Source organism: Heloderma suspectum, chromosome 3, assembly GCF_057233095.1.
Source record: "Heloderma suspectum isolate Gila_16-S chromosome 3, 16-S_ref, whole genome shotgun sequence".
NCBI lineage: Eukaryota > Metazoa > Chordata > Lepidosauria > Squamata > Helodermatidae > Heloderma > Heloderma suspectum.
The window spans coordinates 280,387,332-280,407,843 of record NC_139460.1 but is presented as its reverse complement, the minus strand read 5'-3'; the positions used below and the strand labels follow the sequence as shown (position 1 = coordinate 280,407,843).

Below are 20,512 nucleotides of genomic sequence, written 5' to 3'. Positions count from 1 at the left end.
GTCTCCTGTTGTTCCTGCTTATTACCTAATGGCTAACAGAAGCGAGACAAGAAGAGAACAAAATGGATTCTGAATCCTGTTTTGCTAACTAATTTACCACATTGCTGAGATGCAAAGTTCTGGTCCCCCTTCAGGGTTGCTTTAAAGATTCTCCTTCCATAGTGGAAGCAAATAGGTTCCTGAAGCAGGCAGCACATTTTCTGAATCTGCACCAGGCTGCCAAAGAGCCACTACTTGAACCCCACAAAGCTACACTTTAGCTTTAGCTCACCATCTTTAAGCTATAAGCCAGGGGTAGGAAAGCTGGTGCCCTCCAGATGGTTTGGATGAGAACACCCCAGCCAGCATGGCTAATGGCTAATGTATAGCACTATACAGTCTCTCAGCCAACTTTGTCCTTACAAAGACTAGAAATGAATGCAGAATGGTTCTGCTGATGTTGATATCTCTAATAGCCAGAACATTAAACTGTTAATGTTGTCTCCAAATCCAGCTCTAGAACACGATAATGAACAGATCTGACAAGGTGTAATAACCTGAAGTCAAAAGTTTTTCATCTGGCTATGCTAGATGTAGACTGAGAATTAAGCCATATATAATTCAAGATTTCTATATTTGGGTTTTGCTAGTTAACCCTTTTCAGTTCTGCTGATGGAGACATCAAGATTCCAAACCAAGATTATCAAAGAGAACTTATCACTAATTCCAGGTCTTCATGTAGATAAAATTAGCTGGGAGGTTTGTCGTTACATTTGAAGATGATGTCCATGGTACCATATGTGATGCCTGTGAAAATAATGCCATCTGTGTTGGGATCTGTCTAGTCTAGGAGTAGGCAACCTGGTTTCCTCCAGATGTTTTGACCTACAGATCCCATCAGTTCAAGCTAGCATGGCCAATGGTCAGGGATTATGGGAGTGGTAGTCAAAAATATTTGGAGGACACCACTTTTCCTACCCCTCCTATAAGGTCTCTCCCCACTCTCAGATTCACACTGCACGTTATGTTGAAGACATAACTAGAAGCTGGATCACTTTTTGGCAATGAAAATTATAGGCGTTGAGGGCCCAATCCAGATCAGAACCACAGCAGGGGCAAATGGTTAAAGCCCCCCCCCCGATGCTAGCATCCTGGTTGGGCCTGCTTCATTTACTTAAGAGTAAAGAAAAAAGAAAGACCTAACTGATAGCTATGGTTTCAAAAAATGTGTCGCTTGGCCTTCATCCTCTGTATTCAAACTGCAAAATGTGTTCCAAATGATTTATCTCTTCCACAAACTAGCTTGTGGGGTGGAGGTGGATTGGTCACCTTCCCAAAATCTGACTGGTATTACATTCCAAAGGCTGGATTGAGGTTCCTAACTATCAAGAAACATTACTGTTCTTCTGTTTAAATCCTGGACCACCCAATTACCAATTCACAGTGATCAAGATGGCCAAACTCTGAAGAACATATTGGCTAAACATGCCAGGAACTAGTCTGCCTTTAATTGTCTTTCCACAGTAGAAAGTAGATACCTCTAAACCCACTAAAATGTGGTTAGAAATTGGAGGAATTCGAGGGATTGGAAGTTGGAGAAAGGATAACTAGGATGAATGAAGCTTTAGTGAATAATGGCATGACTGGGATCTTATGAAAGCAACAGTTGAACCAAAGGTAGAAATATTTTTCAAATGTTAAACCAAAACCCCAAAGAAATATCTCTTAAGTCATAATGAATATGTTCCATGGAGATTGTTTAGTGGTGTAATAACTTGCTGAATATTTTGATTTTGAATCTATAGGAATACAGGTCTGGTCAGATTTTCTAGCAGCCAGTCTGTAGACAAGACAAAACATTTGAGCTGGAAGAACACTAACAAAAGGAGAGAGTAGGAGATGGATGGGCAAAGGATAGCATTGATTCTGGATGTCTGGCTGCAATCCATGAATTGAGTCTTATGTGTGTGATTAAATCTGGGAATATCATTGATCTTGGAGGCAGGTTGCAAGCTCTGTCCAAAGTGGATATTTTCTTTCTGATCAGTCTCTTTTGTTCTGAATTTCTATATGGTTATATGAAGGAAGAATGTCTTGGTTGGCGTTATGACAGATAATATGAGGTCTGTGGCTCAGTGGACAGGCTTTACATGCACATGGCTCCAGATTCAATCCCTGACATCTAGCAAAAATTATCAGTAGCCGGTGACGGCAAATACTTCTTCTGGAGACTCTGGAAACCTGCTGCCAGTCAGTACTGGGCTAGTCGTAGACAATACTAGGCTAGACAGAATCAAATAGACTAACCTAGTATTAGGCAGTTTCCTATGAGGTATGAACTTGCTTTAAAGTATAGTGCAGATGCTGGTACAGATATACTGTCAAAGCTTTTTGGCTAAGGGTATAGCTGAAGAAACCCTGTGGACTTATGATGTTCAGGTCTTTTTATTTGCCATAATGCTAGTAAATTCTACTACCCTATCCTCCAGCAGTGTGGTGTACAGTGTGCTGATAAGAGGCCATTATTTTGGTCTGCTGTCCATGTGGGAGTAGACCACAGAAACATTCTGGCAGGATGTGTGTGTGTGTGTGTGTGTGTGTGATGTTCTTTTTGTATATATTAATTAGCACTGTACCGAATTTTTCGATCTGTTTATTTTCAGCCTGCAGAGTGCTTGAAAGCTGAGAGAGGCATTTCTGGTTTTGCCTTGTTGCTGTTAGAAGTCCTGTTAATAGCAACAACAATAAAAATAAGAAGAACAATAACAATAACTCCTCGCTGAACTTCAGGCACTCAGCAGGCAGCCGCACTGGAGAGCCCCATGGGAAGAAGTCTTGGCTAAGTCCTCCAGGGGGCTTTCCAAGAAGCTCAAGAAGCTGAAGAGGCTGCAAGAACAGAATGGGGGGAAATGGAGAGCAAACACACCCCCTCAGCCACCTCCTTACAGTAAGGTAAGCACTGAAGCCCTGTACCCTGAGAAATTTCTCTGAAATTCTCAGCAGCCTGACGAAAGAGGCAGAAAAATGACTGCCTGTTTCGTGTGGAAACAAAGAGGCCGCGAAAGTGTAGGTCAGGTTTCAGCACAGCGCTAATATTAATGAATGTGAAGGAGAAGAGCATGGTAAGTTCTGTACAATTTAAAGAAGCTATTCACATCCAGAATATTATCTCTTTCCCAACTTTCCATACTCCTGAAACAAAGAGCTCTGTTGTCTGACTTGTCTGGCTTCTGTGGCATGGACAATACAGTGTCCACATCAATGTTATTTATATATCATCTTTCCATATAATATACTCAAGGCAGCTTACATCAAAACTGACAAAGTCAAAGAAAAAAAGAAAAAAATGCACATATCTCAATATATAAAATACAATAAAATTCTGTAAGTCAATAAATGAATAGCCATCCATTAAACAATTCATCAGGACATAACTGTTCAGTCCAGCCAATCAGATGTCAGTTCATAATTAATGTATCTTAACAGTATTTTAAACAACTCAATTGGAAACATGAAACAAATTATTATTATTATTATTATTATTATTATTATTATTTCCAATAGGCCAGGAAAAATAAGAGTCTCTAAGGAGGGCTTTCCTTACTTACACTGTACTGAGAACTCCAGCTCTGCCTCACTCTTACACTATATGTAGGGTGATGACCATATTCGAAAAGAGAGAGACTGGCTTTCGTTCCTTTAAGGGCGCAATCCTATGGCCGCTAGACAGTGTCTAGACAGCCATAGGATTTTTTGTTTTCTGGGAACTGAGCTCGGAGCAAGCTCTCAGAGATCGGTTCCCAGAAAACCGACTCCCCTCCCCCGGTGCCTCGTAGGCAGTGCAGTTTGTCCCCAGCTCCCTGCTGACAAGAGCAGTGCGGAGTGGGTGAAAAGGGAGTGTTCTTGGGGGCCGGGAGGGGAGAGGACAGCAGAAGCACCATTATGACGCTTCCTATGTGCTGGCAGCCTCTCCCTCCTGTTCCAAAGCACCCTGGCTAAACAGCTGAAATCGTCTGTCTAGCTGCAAATGCAGGGCAGCCAACGTGTGGAGGAGAATATCCCCTCCGCGCTCTGCCCACCATGTATTGGATAATCGGTTGCCTCTGAGTTTGGAGGCAGCCGACTATCCCTATAGGAGTGCGCCCTAAGAGCTCTGAAATGGAACAACTTACAGTGAGCACATTTTTCCCATCACTGCAATAGTCAGACTGGACATGCTGCACCTGCGGACCATCTCTCTTCCTAAGAAAGTTTAAAGAGACAGAAGACTTGTACCTTTTGACATGGTATACCTTTACCAGAAAGTATACCAGGGGTAGACAAACCTGATGTTTTGAACTACAACTCCCATAAGTCCCAGCCAGCATGGGCAGTGATCAGGCATTATGGGAAATGGGAGTCCAAAATATCTGGAAGGCACCAGCCTGCCTACTCCTGGAATATACCAACACAAGCATCACCACACAACAGAATGAAGCTTCAGGTCAGAGTTGATTTCTGTTTCAAAACAAAAAAACAAAACCGTAAGTGTAAATGAAACAAAAGTTTGGGCAGGTTGGCATTTCAGATAACATGTCATGTTATCAGGGGATGGGTGGGGGAAGAACTTCCTTTAAATAATTGTTTCAGTGGAAGATTCTTGGTTTGCCTAACTTCTTTGACAAGGGGAAATGGAGAAGAACACAAGCATGAGAGGGTCTTTCACACTTATCTCAGTCCTTCTTACCAGTTGGTTAAACCAGGTGATAAACCCAATTCGCTTGTGCTGACAGCTATAATAATCAGGCACCTTCTTTGTTCATTATACTCTCTTTAACCCCAGTAGTCTCATTCAGCCTTGCATTTAGTAATCGCTCAGTGTGACGGCCTCCTAATGAAGAAATAAAACATAGAATCTGAGACCCATTCTTCTAGCAAAAACATACACTCTGCTCCATTGGCTTGTAAAATCAGGTTTCCGTTCACTATTAGGCCAGGTGAAAAAAGTAGTATTGGGTAATTTAGAGAAAAACACCTGGACTGAACAGAAAATTACTCTCCCTCCTAGTTTTGTAGGGAGGAAGGTATTATTATTTATTTTAATTGTTAGACATCCACAAGTCTCCACTTTTGTACATCATTGTTCCTTGGGTAGTGGTTTCTTTAATAGCTACTTTCTTTGGTTCTACATCTTAACTCTCCAGGCCAGGAAAGGCAAATTTTAATAGCTTTCTGTTTTGCCTGAATTTTGTACTGGTAGAAAGGAAACTAGAAAGCTTTTGTCCCCCACACTTCTTATACAATCTCCAGGACAAATTATGAAAATTGCATGCTTAATTTGTATGCAGTAGTTAGGAAATGTACTGCACAACTGCCTATAAATTGCTAAAATCCCCAGCATCAAAACCTTGGCTCAAGAATATTGTGGGTTTTAAAAAAATAAATCTTATGGGAGCAGTCTGATCACCCGTGGTATTCTTTTTAAACCAGTCGCTCAGATTTTATGTTTGTGGCTTAATCTAAGCAGAAGACAGATTGTGGCATTTCAGATATTTGTATGAACAGTGAGCAAAAGTCAATGCCGAGACTGATGATTTTACAACATATGGTGGGTGGGTGGGGCTTAAGTCTGATAAAATGTGCATGCCACTCCTAGTGAAGGTGGGCAGGAGACGGATTATAGAAATTAGGCACTGTCTGTTTTCATTTGGAGATTAGTGATGAAAGAGGAGGGGGTGGGCTGGGCTGGGCTGTTTTCAATGAAGACTGCATGGTGATGGAAGTGGGTGGATAGGCAGTGTCTTTAGTAAGCATACAGGGTGACCCCTTGTCATCAGTTTCACTGAGATGGTTCCTGGGGGGCACTATTCCCATCAACCCACAGTGTCCAGTAAATAAAAGGGGCTCACAGACCTCTACTCCCTGGGTCAATTGCCATCAGTGGGAGGCTGGCAATGCTTCTTCATTGGCACTTGCAAGTCCTGCCCTGTGTGTTGATTGTAGGATGATACCTTTTGGCTTCAGACTCCTTCAGAGTCAGTGGGTTTGTTTAAATGAGTGGGAGCAAGCATGTATGTTGGCTCCTGGCCTCCCAGCTATTTGCACTGAGCTAAACAACCAAGGGACATTCTATCCCTGGGGTTTTTTATCAAGACATCCGAACCCAAAATTGTGGGTTGTTGGGGGAGGAACAGCTCAGACTTGTAACCCATGGTTTGTTCTTGGGTACAAGTCAGGTTGTTCCTCCCCCATCAACCTACAATTCTGGATTCAGATGTCACAGAGTATCCCTGGGTTGTTTAGCTCCACCTGACTGTAGCAGGAGTAATTGGGCAGTGAGAACGAGCTTGCTTACTTGTTCCCACTTCATTCTCAACAACCCACAGTTTAATAAACTGTGGGTTGTTGTGACATGTGAACTGGGTTTATATTTGATCTGGTATCGTCATTAAGGAGGGGAGCCTCTGTGTCAGATCCAGTTCTTTTTTGGCATTCTGGATATGCTGAGTAGCTGTCTGCCTGAGCCATATATTCGGAACTGCACACTTGCAGTTTTAAAGCATAGTGACTGTGTCAGCTGTATGCTAAGATATGGAGATGACATGAATGACTTACAATAAACATGCATACAGGCTATAGAGAAATTTTCCCCTCAGAGCAATGCAGTTATTTCAGCAAATGAATGGCTGAAATTATATATAGATACAGACAAATAAAAACGGGGAGAGTATTTGGCCAGTTATTATTCTAGCCTAATCAATCTCACAGAGTTGTCAGAATAAAATGGCAGCAGGGACCATGTACATTGCCATGAGCACCATGGAAGAAAGGCAAGGTAAAAATGTAATAAATGAATAAAATATGACATTGAGAAGCAATATATACCTACTTCAAAAGACGTTCACTTTATTCTAAGGATGTGTCTTTTAGACGTGTTCAATTATCCTGGGAATTCTCCCCCTTGACAGGGCATATATATTTCCCACTTCTGCCAATGAGACTAGCATACATTTGCATCTATTTTCAAAACAGTATTTTCATTCATGTGTATATTATTTTTACAAAATTCTCTATCACCCTTCATACACAAAAGGTAGGTTCCAGAGTGGTGTACAAAGATAAGCTAACACATCAACAATAAAATACAGTAAAGCATCAATCCAAAAATGAGAGGGATAAAAACAACTCATCAACCACAATGTTAAAAACCAATTAAAATGCTTGGGCAAATAAAAATGTTTTAATCGGGTGCCTAAAAGAACTTTGTGTGTATGAGAGACAGAGAGAGAGAATGAGAGAGAGAGAGAGAGAGAGAGAGAGAGAGAGAGATGTATCACAAGTAGTTTCCATTAAGTTAGAACAGTTTAGAGACTCTATTTTATCAAGATCATTAATGATTTTGATTGGGTCAAGGTAATTAGTGTTGTCTGTCCAGCCTGAAAGCCTAATGCAAATCGTCTCTGTTTAAATGACACTGAATAATTTGGCCTCTTGGGCTATCCAAACAAAAGGCAATTGACCTTTTGGCATGGCCTTAACATATATTATGAAAATATCTCCCTTCAAGATACTTTACTTAAGCTAACGGGGCCATTTTTAAAAAAAAACCTGCACAATACTAGTTTTTCTTGTTAAGAACTGTTTTTACTTCAGGTTATTATGAAATGAAAAAGGGCCTTACTGTAAACTGCAAGTATCACTTAGATTGTCTTTGCATTTGCCTTATTCTAATTGAATTGAGTCCACTACTGTATTTCCCCTAGAAAGTATATTGTTTGTAGATTATCATTTCAGTCCTGTTACTCAGAACCCGAGCTTCTAATGCTTTCTGACAGTTATCAACATAATGAAGCATAATGAAATGATGAGCAATCTACAGTGAAAACTCAACATGGATTCCACCAGTGCTGTGTGACTGTTTTGTAAAAATTTGAATGCAGCTGAAAATAAGACTGACCTTACCTTTCTTCCAAGGTCATGGGCTAGATAAAAGTCTGAATATTTTAATCTTGCAAATGTTAGATTTCAAAATATGCCATTCATTCGTTGCCTGCTTAAAACCTAACAAAGATGTGTTCTTTCACATCTTGCACAAACCTACATTTCCCAACATGTGAGTATAGCTGTACAAATGTGCTACCTGATTTGCATGAGCACTTTGTATGTGAAAGTGATTGTTTCTACAAAGAACAGGTTATTTTTAAGAGTGGTTTCCATAGTTATCCATTTTTGCATATAGAACTTTGCTTCTTTTTATTTACCATACTGCATCCAGTACAGTTCCCGAAAGTTTCAGGACGTCATATGTTTTAGTTTTGTGTAATTTAGAGGTCACTGGCTGATGCACAAAATCCAGAATAGCATTTGGTCATAAAGTTCCATGGTGGGAAACCAGGTATAAATTCTTTCATGTTTTTTCCCCTGAGATTCTTTTCAGCATACACTAATTCTAAAGCATAGAAAATAATCCTTACCATGGGTTTTATCTGAAATTTAACCCGTTATTCGGAGACAAAGCAAATTAGATGCAATGACATTGCGTTGAAATCTATGCAGGAACTGATCTTCCCCTAAAATGTCTTCCCTGGAAGAATCTTCTTTTCAGCTTTTGTCTGACACTGCTATAGCAGATCAGACCTGCAACAAAATGGTGCCGTATATGGTGTAGAATGCTCCTGTTTAGGTTTCCAGCCACTCTATTCCCCCATTTCCATGACCTCTGCCTAACAGTCAGTTAGGACTCTGTGCCAACTGAGCATGCTCAGTCATCACTGGACTGATCTGGGGTCCCCCCTCCCCTGAAAGTTACTTGTACTTCTGCAAACATTATGAAAGTTACTTGTACTTCTGCAAAGATGGCCCCAAGCTTTTGATATATTCTTCTTTTGTGTGGATGGTTTCAGTTTGACTACATAAAGTTCGGCACTCATGTAATTAGGATATATGACTAAGCTTGCCACCATTATTTTGAGGCCCCATTCCTATGGCTGTGAAGCAGCCTCACACACAATTAAGCTGGTGATGATTTTCCAACAACTGTACCTTTGCACTGGAAAAATGTAATCTTAATTTCTGTGTGTTCAGCTATAGTTGAAGACAAGCAGCCTTAGTTCTATAAACACTCTAGCAATGGATGTTTTACATTGCCTCCAAAATGTTCTTAGTATGAAAGCTCATTTCTTCTTTTTAACTCTCCTTGCTAGCTAGTACTCATCCTTCTCGCTTTATGAGCTAGCAAACAGTCCCAGCTTTGCATGGGTTGGGAAGAGCCCTTAGTTTGATACAACGAAGTCTTACACACCTGTCAGAGTTGGATTCAGGAACGCCTTTGACCAAAGTTACGCAGCTGCCAGAGTTGGACACATTTGCCTGCCCTGGCCCCTAGGCACAGCCCCTGGCATGGTGATCCCCATAGCCCTTTGAGGAAGGGGTCTGTTTTCTTCTTTGTTTTCTAAAGACTGTCTTGAGCTTCCCTCTCTGTTAGCCATGACTTCTCCTTCTTCTCTGCTGTTCCTTCTCTCCCCGTCCCACCACATCAGCTGCCAACATTCTTTATCTGGGCAGCTTTCTCCCTTTGCCCAGCCCCTGCTGTATCTATGTGATGATATAGGTTGAGTATCTGATGGAGGTGAAAAATTTCACTACGCCTTAAACCATCCCAGATAAGAGATACAACAAATCCTGAAAGTTCCATAACAATCAGATGTACGGTTTTCGAGTCCATAGAGGACATACGGACAAACACTTCCGTTTATATATGTAGGCTGATAGATTGGAAAACACCCTGAATACACTCATACACCTACTGTTCAGATCCCTAAAGGAAGACCCAGTGGAGTAATTTTTAAAAAAAATACTTATTTAATATAACACCTTGTTAAAGTACCAACTGCTTTTAATTTAAAGCATGGCTCTAAATATGTTTATAGTGTCACTATTAGACATATGGAAATTGTATTGCTCAGGGCACTTAGCCAGGAAACTTGATTGCATTTGTTTATAAACTCTAAACCATACTATGAATTCAGTAGCTAACAAGGCCTTTGGCAGGTTGGTATAAAGGATTATTTGGCTGAAGAAATGTCAAAGAATCTTGTGGTACCGTAAAAGATTTAACACGTTTATTGTGGCATGAGATGTTTCCGATAATGCACATGTGGTCTCTCTGTGTGGTCCAAGGAGTCCCACCCACTATTCACCACAGCCCAGCTGATCAGGCATGAGTTTGGCAGCAAAGAACAGATTGCTGGGGAGGGGAGTTAAAGCCTCTCCCCTCCACCGCCAGCGATCCTAAGGCTTTAATCTCGCCCCTCCTGCAAACTGTGCAGACAGAATAGCTGCAGGGGAAGAAGCTTTAACCACGCCCCCACCCAGTGATCGCTGCAGGCAAGGTCACTGTTTCCCCACTGCTATTAGAAGTGGGACAACTCCACCAGACCCGCCCCCTTGTTCAGCCCGTGAAGGGTTCCACGCTGAAGGGTTTCTTTAGCCAATATAATCTTGGGGGTTGGACTCGATGGCCTTGTAGGCCCCTTCCAACCCTACTATTCTATGATTCTATGATTCCTACCCCCAAAAGATTGCCCTCTCGTGTGATAAAGTAAGCTTTAGCCCCCCAAATTCCAGGTCACAATGAACATGCTAGTTTTTAAGATGCCACAGGATTCTTTGATAGTTTTGCTACAATGGCAAAATGTCACTGATACTGAATGGACCCCATTTCAAAGGCTCTGTCCAAGTAAAAACTTCCCTGACATCACAGGATGTTACCACTGAGCTTGTAACGATGACTGGAAATTCATGTCCCAAAGTACCAAAGTCGAATGTTTGGATGCCAATCCTGCATAGGCCTTAAAACTATGTGAAATATCTGGGCACCAGCCATTTTCAGTTTTTAGGTCTCTGAGTAACACAGACATTGAGGATTTCCCACCCCCAATCTGTTGTATCCAATACTGAAAGTTTGTGCTCACTCCAAAAACAAGGAAAGCAGCAGGTGATAGATATTTCAAGTGGCTGCTGCCTTTAGTGGCAGGACAGAGCCCTGCCCATTGTAAAAGCAACTTAGGCCCTAATGATAAATGTTTGAAAATGGCCATGAAGGGTCACCCTCCATGGCAAAGTTTATGTAAACTAGCCTGAAGCAGTGAAGGAACTTACCCCAGTAGCTGGAAGAAAGCAATTAGAGGCTGCCACATATACAGCTGTCAGGGGAACGCTCCGACTTTCTTTCAGAGTCAAACTGCATATCCATACTGTTTGCTGTGCGTAATAACCTGTCTTTCAGTGGGAGAGAGATTAACAATGAAAATGCTCATCTGAAGGGCTTTGCAGCTCTCAACCCTAAAGCATTATTGAAGCATTATTGACAGCTCTCCAAAGCTCTCATGTGCTGCAAATGGAGACAGACCTTCCTGCAAGAAGAGGACTAGTTGCTAGGGGAAGCCCAAGATGAGGTGGAGAATTATACTACAAGTAGGAGGAAAGAAATAAAGGGGCGGGGGGAGACTGAAAGAAATGGATGCAGAGAGGAAAAAATGAGAGAGAATAAACAGGACAGTTTTGGAAGTTTGTGACTGTCACCCTCTTGAATTTGCCAGCGGGACTCCCGGAATTGAGTTTTACCTGTGTTTTTATAAAATGTCAAGAAAAATTATTTTCGGAGGTCATACTTGTTTTAACGATGAGTTCACATAAAGCTTTAATTTTGGTTCAACTTAATTCCTTTTCAAAATTTGAAATGTTTAAAAAGCAACTGGCTGCAACAGAGATTCTAAGATTGTAGTTACATGTGGCTAAGACTATTCGGTTGGATCCAAAGGTGGTATGAGTGGAAAGCCTCTTGTGCAAGGGTCTTTCGTATCCCCTCCACCTCCCCCCCCCCCCGCCACAGCTCCCTGTGCCCTGCCAAGCCTCTCTGGAGAGATTATTTCTGCTCTCCCACTGCAACTCAGCCCGTGTTGTTCAGGATGGTCCCCTGACCTTCTGGAGAGGCTTTCTGGGAGATACAGGAGACTGCACTGGGAGAAGGGTGTGGGAATATTCAATACCCTTCTGCTTATGCAACTTTTGGTTCTATTTTCTTTTGACTTAATGTTCATCAGAAGCAAGTTTGAGAAATGCTACATCCACACTTCAGTATACTGTCAAAGGAGCATAAAGAAATGGAAGATTTGACATTTCTTTCCTGAATCCTGACTATATCCCTCATATCACTCTACACAATTCTAAGTCTACGGTGAATTTTGTCTCTTAGAAGTTAGATTTTTTTTTAATTTGATGAATGGCTTTAAAAAAACCTGTTACTGTTGTCCAAAGATTGCTCAGAGTTCCTCTTTTCTTTTCCTCTTTCTTTTCTCTTTGTTGTTGTTGTTGCATGCAGTATATAACATCAGATAACAGGAAAACTTTTAGTCTTTACAACCATATTATTTTATAGAATTGATGTTTATCTTGTTAGGGGTCTGGCTGTTAAAGGAATTGATCTGTTGATCTACTCCCAAATGTAGTAAATGGAATAGTTTCTATGCCCTATGGAAGACTCAAGTGCTGATTTATCATCCAGTCAGTGTCACGGCACTGATGTAAATCTGATTCCTCATAATAGTTCCCTGTTGGACTCCACAAAGCATGTTGGCCAGTCTTCCCTGTTAGATCATCCTTATTATCATGCATCAGTTGATGTTTTTCCCCTTAGAAGGCCTTATTCTGGAAAATTGCTTAGAGATATCAGCAAGAGTCTGAGCGCAGTCAACATCTTTTAATATTGTTGAAGTTTAAGATATTACCTCACAGGATATGAGTCATAAGGAAGGGCAGTTCATAAGGCCCATTTAACGCCTAATGGCATCAGGATTTTAACTTCTAATAAAACTATAGATCAGACCAATACTTTTCATTTTTTTATCCTTTTTTATGTTACATCTTAGGGACATATTACATTCTTTGTCAAGCAAAACAGTTACAGCTTTGGGACACATCATTACAGTCTTTATCAATCAAAAGTTACCAAAAAATCTGGGGGGGGGGGGGATACAAATATGGAATATTTTCAAAGTGAGACATGTCCGAGGCTTTCGTTGGGATTGCAAATGAGAAGTAGGAGTGGTCAGGGAAGAAGCTGACCTTGTTGTGCTAACTTTTCCCTGGATCCATTAACTCCAGAACAAGTAGAATAAGAGGATCCAGTATTTGCAACTCAGTTACGTCTTTCTCTTGGCTCCCAATTATCAGACATTAATTCGCCCTACAAAGTAGTAATCTTCATTTGCACAAACCCATGTTTTACATACAAATAAACATGGTTAAAAACGAACAATGGAATAGTTGAAAGGGTTGAGTATGGGTTCAACATGGGGTGCCCGTTACGTGCGAATCCTGAGATACGGTTTAACTGTGGGTTGTTAACCACAAACAACCCAGAGTTCACAACCCAACAACAGACCATGGGTTCTCTTCCTGGGTTAAGAATCCATAGTTAAACCATAGTACAAGGTTCACATGTAACGGGTTGATTGAAGAACATGCATGTGTTAATTCATACTTAGTTTACTGAATTCCTAGAAAAAGGCCAACAATGTAAAGGGTACAAACAAACAGGTAACTGTCACTACTTCCTTTATCTCAGACACTATGCATATTAAATCCCCCCCCCCCAAGTTATCAGTGTTCTCAAATGCATATACTCCAGGCTGTTTTGAGGCATTGTGTTTTAGAAATTGTTTTGGGTTGGGGAACTGGGGAATCCCTTATTGTTGTACTTACTTACTTACTTACTTACTTAATGACTTTATATACTTTCCTTCAATAACTCTTTCCAGGGTGGTTCACATTAAAAAACACACCATGAAAACAAGACATATATAATAACAGAGTGAGGAGGAAAGTTTTCAGACCTTCCCAAGAACCACAGCAGGCTGGGGATCTTCTGACACTATAAGCCTTTATTAAAAAGAGCATGCTAGTGTGGGTGGATTGCTTGATCAAAAGCGCCTTTCTGAACAGAGCATACTAGCATGGGTGAGTCGCACATAGGGGAGGTCCACACCTTGGTACAGATAAGCAGTAAGTTATATAGTTTGCAATTTTTTGCTGCGCCACAGCTGTCAGCCAATCAGATACTGACATGCTAGTGGGGGCTACTGCAGCTGAAACACATACATACAGGGAACAAAACCTTCCAGCACAGTTTTCTTATCTACTTACAACATTCCAGCTTTACAACATCCCAGCACATACTCTTTATCTGCTTACAATGCCTTTCCCCTTTCCCACCAGTGGCAGCGTTTGAAAACATTCAGAGGGAGGCCCATCTTTTCGGCTGCAGCCTGAACAAAACTACAGTTTTTCTCTGTCAAGAGTAATCATTAAAAGGAGCAGAAGAAAATATCTTATCAAGTTAAAAAGGTCTGGGGGCAGGGGAAGGGGTATTTGCCTTTCATTGAAAAGACATCCATGTTGGTACCAGGCAAGCCTCCTTGGGGAGAGATATCCAACTGAGCTAGTAGTGTCATTCTCATTGCATTCTGGTCCAGGTGGAGGCCTTGGACTGGAAGGGTATAAATCCATTGATAGCCGTTTTCCTCCATGAATTTGTCTAATCACCCTTTAAAACCATCCAAATGTGTGGCTATCACTACATCTTATGGTAGTGAATTCCATAGTTGAACTTTGTGCAGTGTGAAGATGTCCTTCCTTTTATCTGTCCTGATTCTCCCACCAATCAGCTTCCTGGGATGATCCCAGGTTCTAGTACTACAAGAGAGGGACAAAGTGTCTCGCTATCTTGTCCACACCATGAATAATTTTGTACACCTCTATCATGTCTTCCCTGCTCATCTTTTTTTCTAAGCCAGGGCCTAACTCTAAAGATGATCTCAGTGCAGGGCAGGTTAATATGTTGAACTATACTCCCTGGCTTAGGGAAAATAATATCCCCTATGTCAAACGAGTCAATCTGGCCAAGTTGCAGAAAGCTTTAATTGAGGATACTGTCTGATCACACCCAGGGAGGTTTTCAGAATAACTTGTTAGGCAGACTGTTAATGAAAATGCAACCTGGACAGACACCAATACTAAAGCCTTAGTCATAGCAAGATCTCACAGGCAATTTCTAAACAGTGTGTGCTCGCTGATTGTTTCTAAAGGTTTTTTGTATTTTTTTTTAAGGAGGATGTATGTCAGAAAAGAATTATGTCAGTAAAGGAACAGGTTAGTTTAGTTTGTCAGCATTAAGGACATAACTGGATCCTTATTATAGATTTTCTAGATTTCAACGATGGGTGGCAGTATGGGAAGCCTCTTTCTCAGGTAGATCCATTTTCTTCAAGAGGGTTTACATCTTTTGGCCAAGTAGCATGTTTCTTTCCTTCTGCTGGCCTAGAGAGGGAGAGAAAACCACTTATCAAAGCTGCACTTCAATTTCTTCAGCCCTTTGAGAGGCCGTTGTATCAGCACTGTTGCATGTAGGGATGCAAAAATCAGTCTATATATGTGGTCCGTATCAGTTTCAGCATGTATTCAATCAAATGTCTGTTCTATCCATTGGGCAGTATGTAATGGTGCTGGTACATTACTATGAATGGACAGCTACCAAAATGGGAAGCTAGCACTCCCAGAAACTGCTGCTTCTGGAATGGGAAAAGTTAGCAAAGTTCGAAGAAGGGAGTGGCCATGGCTCAGTGACAGATCACGTACTTTGCATACAGAAAGTCCCAAGTTCAATCCCTATCATCTCCAGTAGGGCTGGAAAATGTCCTGCCTGAAACACTGGAGAGCCACTGCCAGTCAGCATAAACAGTACCAGGCTAGATGGGCTTCTAGTGGTCTGGTTCAGTATAAGGCAGCTTCCTATGTTCTTAGGAGCTCCGCTGACCTCTCCTTTTCCAGAAGTAGATGTTTTGGCTAGTTTTCTAGGTTGCACTAGCAAGCGCCAGTTTCCCTTTGCACTAGTGGCTGTTTCCACTAACGCAGTGTGTTTAGAGCTGGTGGATTACTAGCATTGGGTAGTTCCCATTTCTGCATCAACCTGTGAATTTTTTTTTAAAAAAAGCACACAAAAATGCACATCTATCTTCATATGCCAGTTTCTCTAACACACACATTTTTGTATGCAACCTTCCTCAATATATGCATTTTTGTACACATTTTTGAGCCAAGAACTGCATATTTTTGTCTGGGAACTGCAAACTGAGTCAGTTTCTTTAAAAATGGGGACCAAATGAAATTCTCCCTTATCCCCAAGTTTCAAAATTTGCAAAGAAAGCAGTCTTAAAAATGGGGTAAACTTGGGGTTTCTATTTATTTCAGTGTCAGTTAAGCACCACTCCTATGAAATTCTATTAAACTGAATGGATCATCTGTGCTAACAGGGCTTAGTGGTTGGACCATACAAAGACTGTGTTTTAGTGCATTATCCATGAGCCACAGCAGTCCTTGGGTTTGTTCACGCTTCCTCCATCCTCCTCTGCAGCCCAGAGGAGGATTTGGGAAACTTTCAGTTCAGCTCTTTGTTAGCCACAATTTTTGGTGTAATCAAATTATGGTTTACTATCATTAGTTTCAACAAGCCAGTTTCAGAAACTGCAGTTTGACTTTGTCTTCTCTGAAACTGACCATAGTAGGTGTCAAGCACATTTTGTCACTCCAGACAACATGACAAAATTACTAAAACTGCATGCATTACTAAAACTGAAAATAAAAGCTTCCAATTCCCCCACCCATGTAGATGGAGGAGAGGGAAGCGTGGAGCATGCAAGCTCAGGGATTATCTAGGCTTGTTCCTCCTTGTGCACATTAGCTTAAATCATGGGTTAGCATGATGCATGAATGTGGCCTGTCTGTACATATAAATCACTGTGATGTATTTATTCACTGAATTCAGTGTGAATCTCTTCGAAGTAAACATTCAGGATTATCATGTAAAGGCCTTGGTTAAAAATGGTCGTGTTGAAATGAATATGCCTCTCCCACAATTCTCAAATTTCTGACTGCAGATTTTTATAACAAATATTTCTGAATATTGACATTGGTGTTTCACTTTCTGATGTTTGACAGTTGGCTTTTAATAGTTGACATGCAGTGGTATTTAATATCTGATTATGATGATGGTGATAACATGCAATAAAACTTAGAAGTTCACAGTATTTGATAGGAGATATGCATTGTCATTTAGTTCTTAACAGTATGTGATAGCCAATAGTTTACTAGTTATAGGAATTTGTACCTCACTGTTTGGGGGGAATTCAATGAAAATCAAAATAAAAGCAATATAAACCATTTTTTTATAACAATATGAAGTTTAAAAGAGCAACATATCTGATATGTAATAGTATGAGCATATATGATATACTATGGTATGTAGTATTTAACAACAGTTATTGGAACTATTCGAATATTGGGTAGTTTACAATTTATGGCATTTGATATTTGAACCCTGACAGATATTAAATTGGTATTTGAAACCTAACGAAAACTAACCAAGTTATCCTAACAACTGTAAAGCAGTAAAAAAAAAAAACAGATTTCAAATTAGGAAGAAATCAAAATTGAACTTCAGTAATATGAGAAATTCAACAACTGTTGTTGTTTTGAATGTTTAAACAACACACCTGTGTTTCCGGGCTATTTGGGTGCTTGTGCTATGTGGTTTCTGGAATGTTTGAGTACTTGGAACTGTGTAACACTTAACTGCTGTCTGTTATCAGCAGTTATACTTTATCTTGGCATGGTACAAGACAAAAATAAAGAGGGATTCGTATTGATGGCAAGAGATAGTAATATTTTTCTCATCTCTTAGAACCATAACGTATCATGAGATTATAGTGACTGTGTACATCTTATCAAAATTTTGAAGAAGCACTAAAGCCAAGGGTGCAACTGCAATATGTAAACTGGGGGCGGGCAGTCTTAAGGCTTGTGAGATCTATTTTGTTTTTTTACTGGAACCCAGACGTCCAGCAAGCAGAGACTAGTGCAAAATAGAGGGTGAGGGGACAGAGCTATATGCAAAATGGTTGCTTGGGAAGCAAAACCAATTATTTACTGCATTCCCCCCTGCCACCACCCCATCTATGGGCCTTCATATTTAAGTAAACAAATCTACATCTGAGCTACTACAGATTTAACACCAAAGTCAAAAACTAGACAGCAGAGCTGTGCGAAGACCTGGTTAAAACAAACAAAAAAACAAAACTCATATTTTACAGATGAGGAATACTGATATGAGGCTGAGAGATAAGTAAGATAAGTAAGACTTGTAAGTAAAACTTGCAAAAACTTGCCAAATTGCAAGTAAAACTGCAAGTAAATCATGTCTGTCTGTCTGTCTATCATCATCATATACTTGCAGTTTTACTTGCAGTTTTGAACTATTGGGAGTCAGCAACCCTTGGAGATGAACTGCAAATTATTCAGTTCTACCAGGAGATCCCTATCTACCTGGTTCCTGCTATAAATCAATCTTTTGTAGGAGAACAATTACGAGAACTCAACTTCCGAAGGAAGAGATGCACAATTTTCATTATCAATTATCTGGCCCACTCCCAAAGCACATAAGCCTTGTGGTACAACAATTTCTCCAGCCTTTTCCCAATCCTAGCTTGGCTGTTTTCCCAGATCTTTCTCCTTCCATGTAATCATAGCTCCAGTGAATCCACAGTTCACTGCTTCCAGCAGAATGCTTCACATCACCTGTGCAAAAGCAGTGACTGCTCTTTCTCCCTCTAGGTTCTTGACTGTTTTGGTGAGGTTTCTGCTTTGTGGGATTTTTTTGTGGTGGCAATGGTTAAGTGAGAAACAAATGAAAACAAGGCACCTATAAAAGAAAAACCTCTGCTGCATTGGTGTCTGCTGTTCAGAGACTGGATGCTGCCTTTCCCTTTGCTTTAAAATCAGTCTAGCATTTGATAACGCCCACGCACCTTCCTTTTCATGCTGGAGGTGGTGCAACCTGCAAGGATCTGCTTCCCTTATTTTCAGCTTGATCGCTTCTCGCTTAGACATGACCATGCTCTGTCCTACATACTAATTACCAACTTTTGCTCCTAAGGAGCTTGATTAATTGTGGTACATTTTCCCACATCAAACTGGACATAGCTCCATCAAAAACATCTTAACGAACTTGAGAGATGCTCTATTATTAACCCCACCATTCTATAGTCCATGAAACAGATTCACCTCTCAGAGTGGGAGGCAGGGTCCATTCACTATAGATAAATAACAGTGATCAAAAATCTCTGATTCTTAACTTGGTAGGATTTTTACGCAGGTTCCTCCCATCCCTCCAAGTTACAAAAGCAAAGATACTTTAAGTTCTGACATCAAATATATGCTTAACAAGTGGCAGCCTGTGATAATTTGCAGATGTTTTATGTAATGTAACATGTTCTCAGCACATTTTCCACTTCTCAGTATCCCTGTCTCATTTGCACACACACATATGCACAGTGAGAAGAGCAGGTGAGGGAGTGCTTGAGCCCAAACCCACCTAGGTATAATCCTGGAGTGAAATCAATAGCTGAACAGCACTTTATGTTCATACAGGAAATTATGCATTTCTTATATGATTTAACATCAACAAGAAATGTCAAAACACATACAACATGCATGATGCTCTTTTTTCTTTCCTTAATGTCTCTGTGCCAAGTCCTTCATGAGTTTTGCATGTTGTGCCATAATTGCAAGTTACACATGTTTCTTCCTCCAGTTATTGCATTGTTTTATGCATTTTGATATTTATTCATTTTTGTTGATGTTAAATCATATAAGAAATGCATAATTTCCTGTACGAGCATAAATTTGCACAGAACCAGAGCTCAAACAATTTTGGACAGCCTGGCTGGGATGTTCAAAATCCAGTTAGAAAAGGGAATAAATGTATATATGCCTCTATAGCAGGTTGGAGAGCCTGTGGCTCTCAAGATGTGGTTGGACTTCAGCCCTCATCATCATTGGCCATGCTGGCTGGGGCTGATGGGAGTTAAGAGTCCAACAACATCTGGAGGCCCATAGGTTCTCCTCCCTTGCTCTATAGGATATTGTAAAATAAGGCGAGCATGCACAAAGGGGCAGTCAACAAGTTACATGGAAGTTTTTTTTGTGAAGCTCAGTGAATAGTTAAAAACATCCTGAAAATGGGGTTTAGGAAGATGGGCGGAGCAAAGGCTGGGATAAAAGAGCCATGAAACATTTTATTCATCACCTGTCACTCGCATTAAGGGATATTATGGTGATGCTTTGGGCTTTGATTCTGCAACATGTGCATGTAGACATTGGAAGCATTGCACACGTTTTCCCAGGTAAAACATATGATCTAGGTACTTGGACTGTGATCTTCTGTTTAGAGGGATGGAGGGGCAGCAGAGGACTGAATTCAGTCCTCCCTCCCCCCTACCCCTCACCCAAACAAATGACTGATGCTACTGCCAGTGGTCTGGCTGGGAGTGCACAGCACCTAAATCAGTCCTTTATACTTAGGCAAGCACACAAATAGCATTTGTTCATATAATTCCTTATGCATCCAGAGATATCCACATGGAGGCCTGCTTGTATATGT

The 20,512-nt window shown here is 40.7% G+C and overlaps 1 protein-coding gene across 1 annotated transcript in view; it reads left to right on the top strand.

Moving 5' to 3' along the window:
• The window catches only part of EPHA4 (EPH receptor A4), a 186,579-nt gene that overhangs the window by 81,101 nt on the left and 84,966 nt on the right, over positions 1–20,512 (top strand). The window lies entirely within an intron of this gene.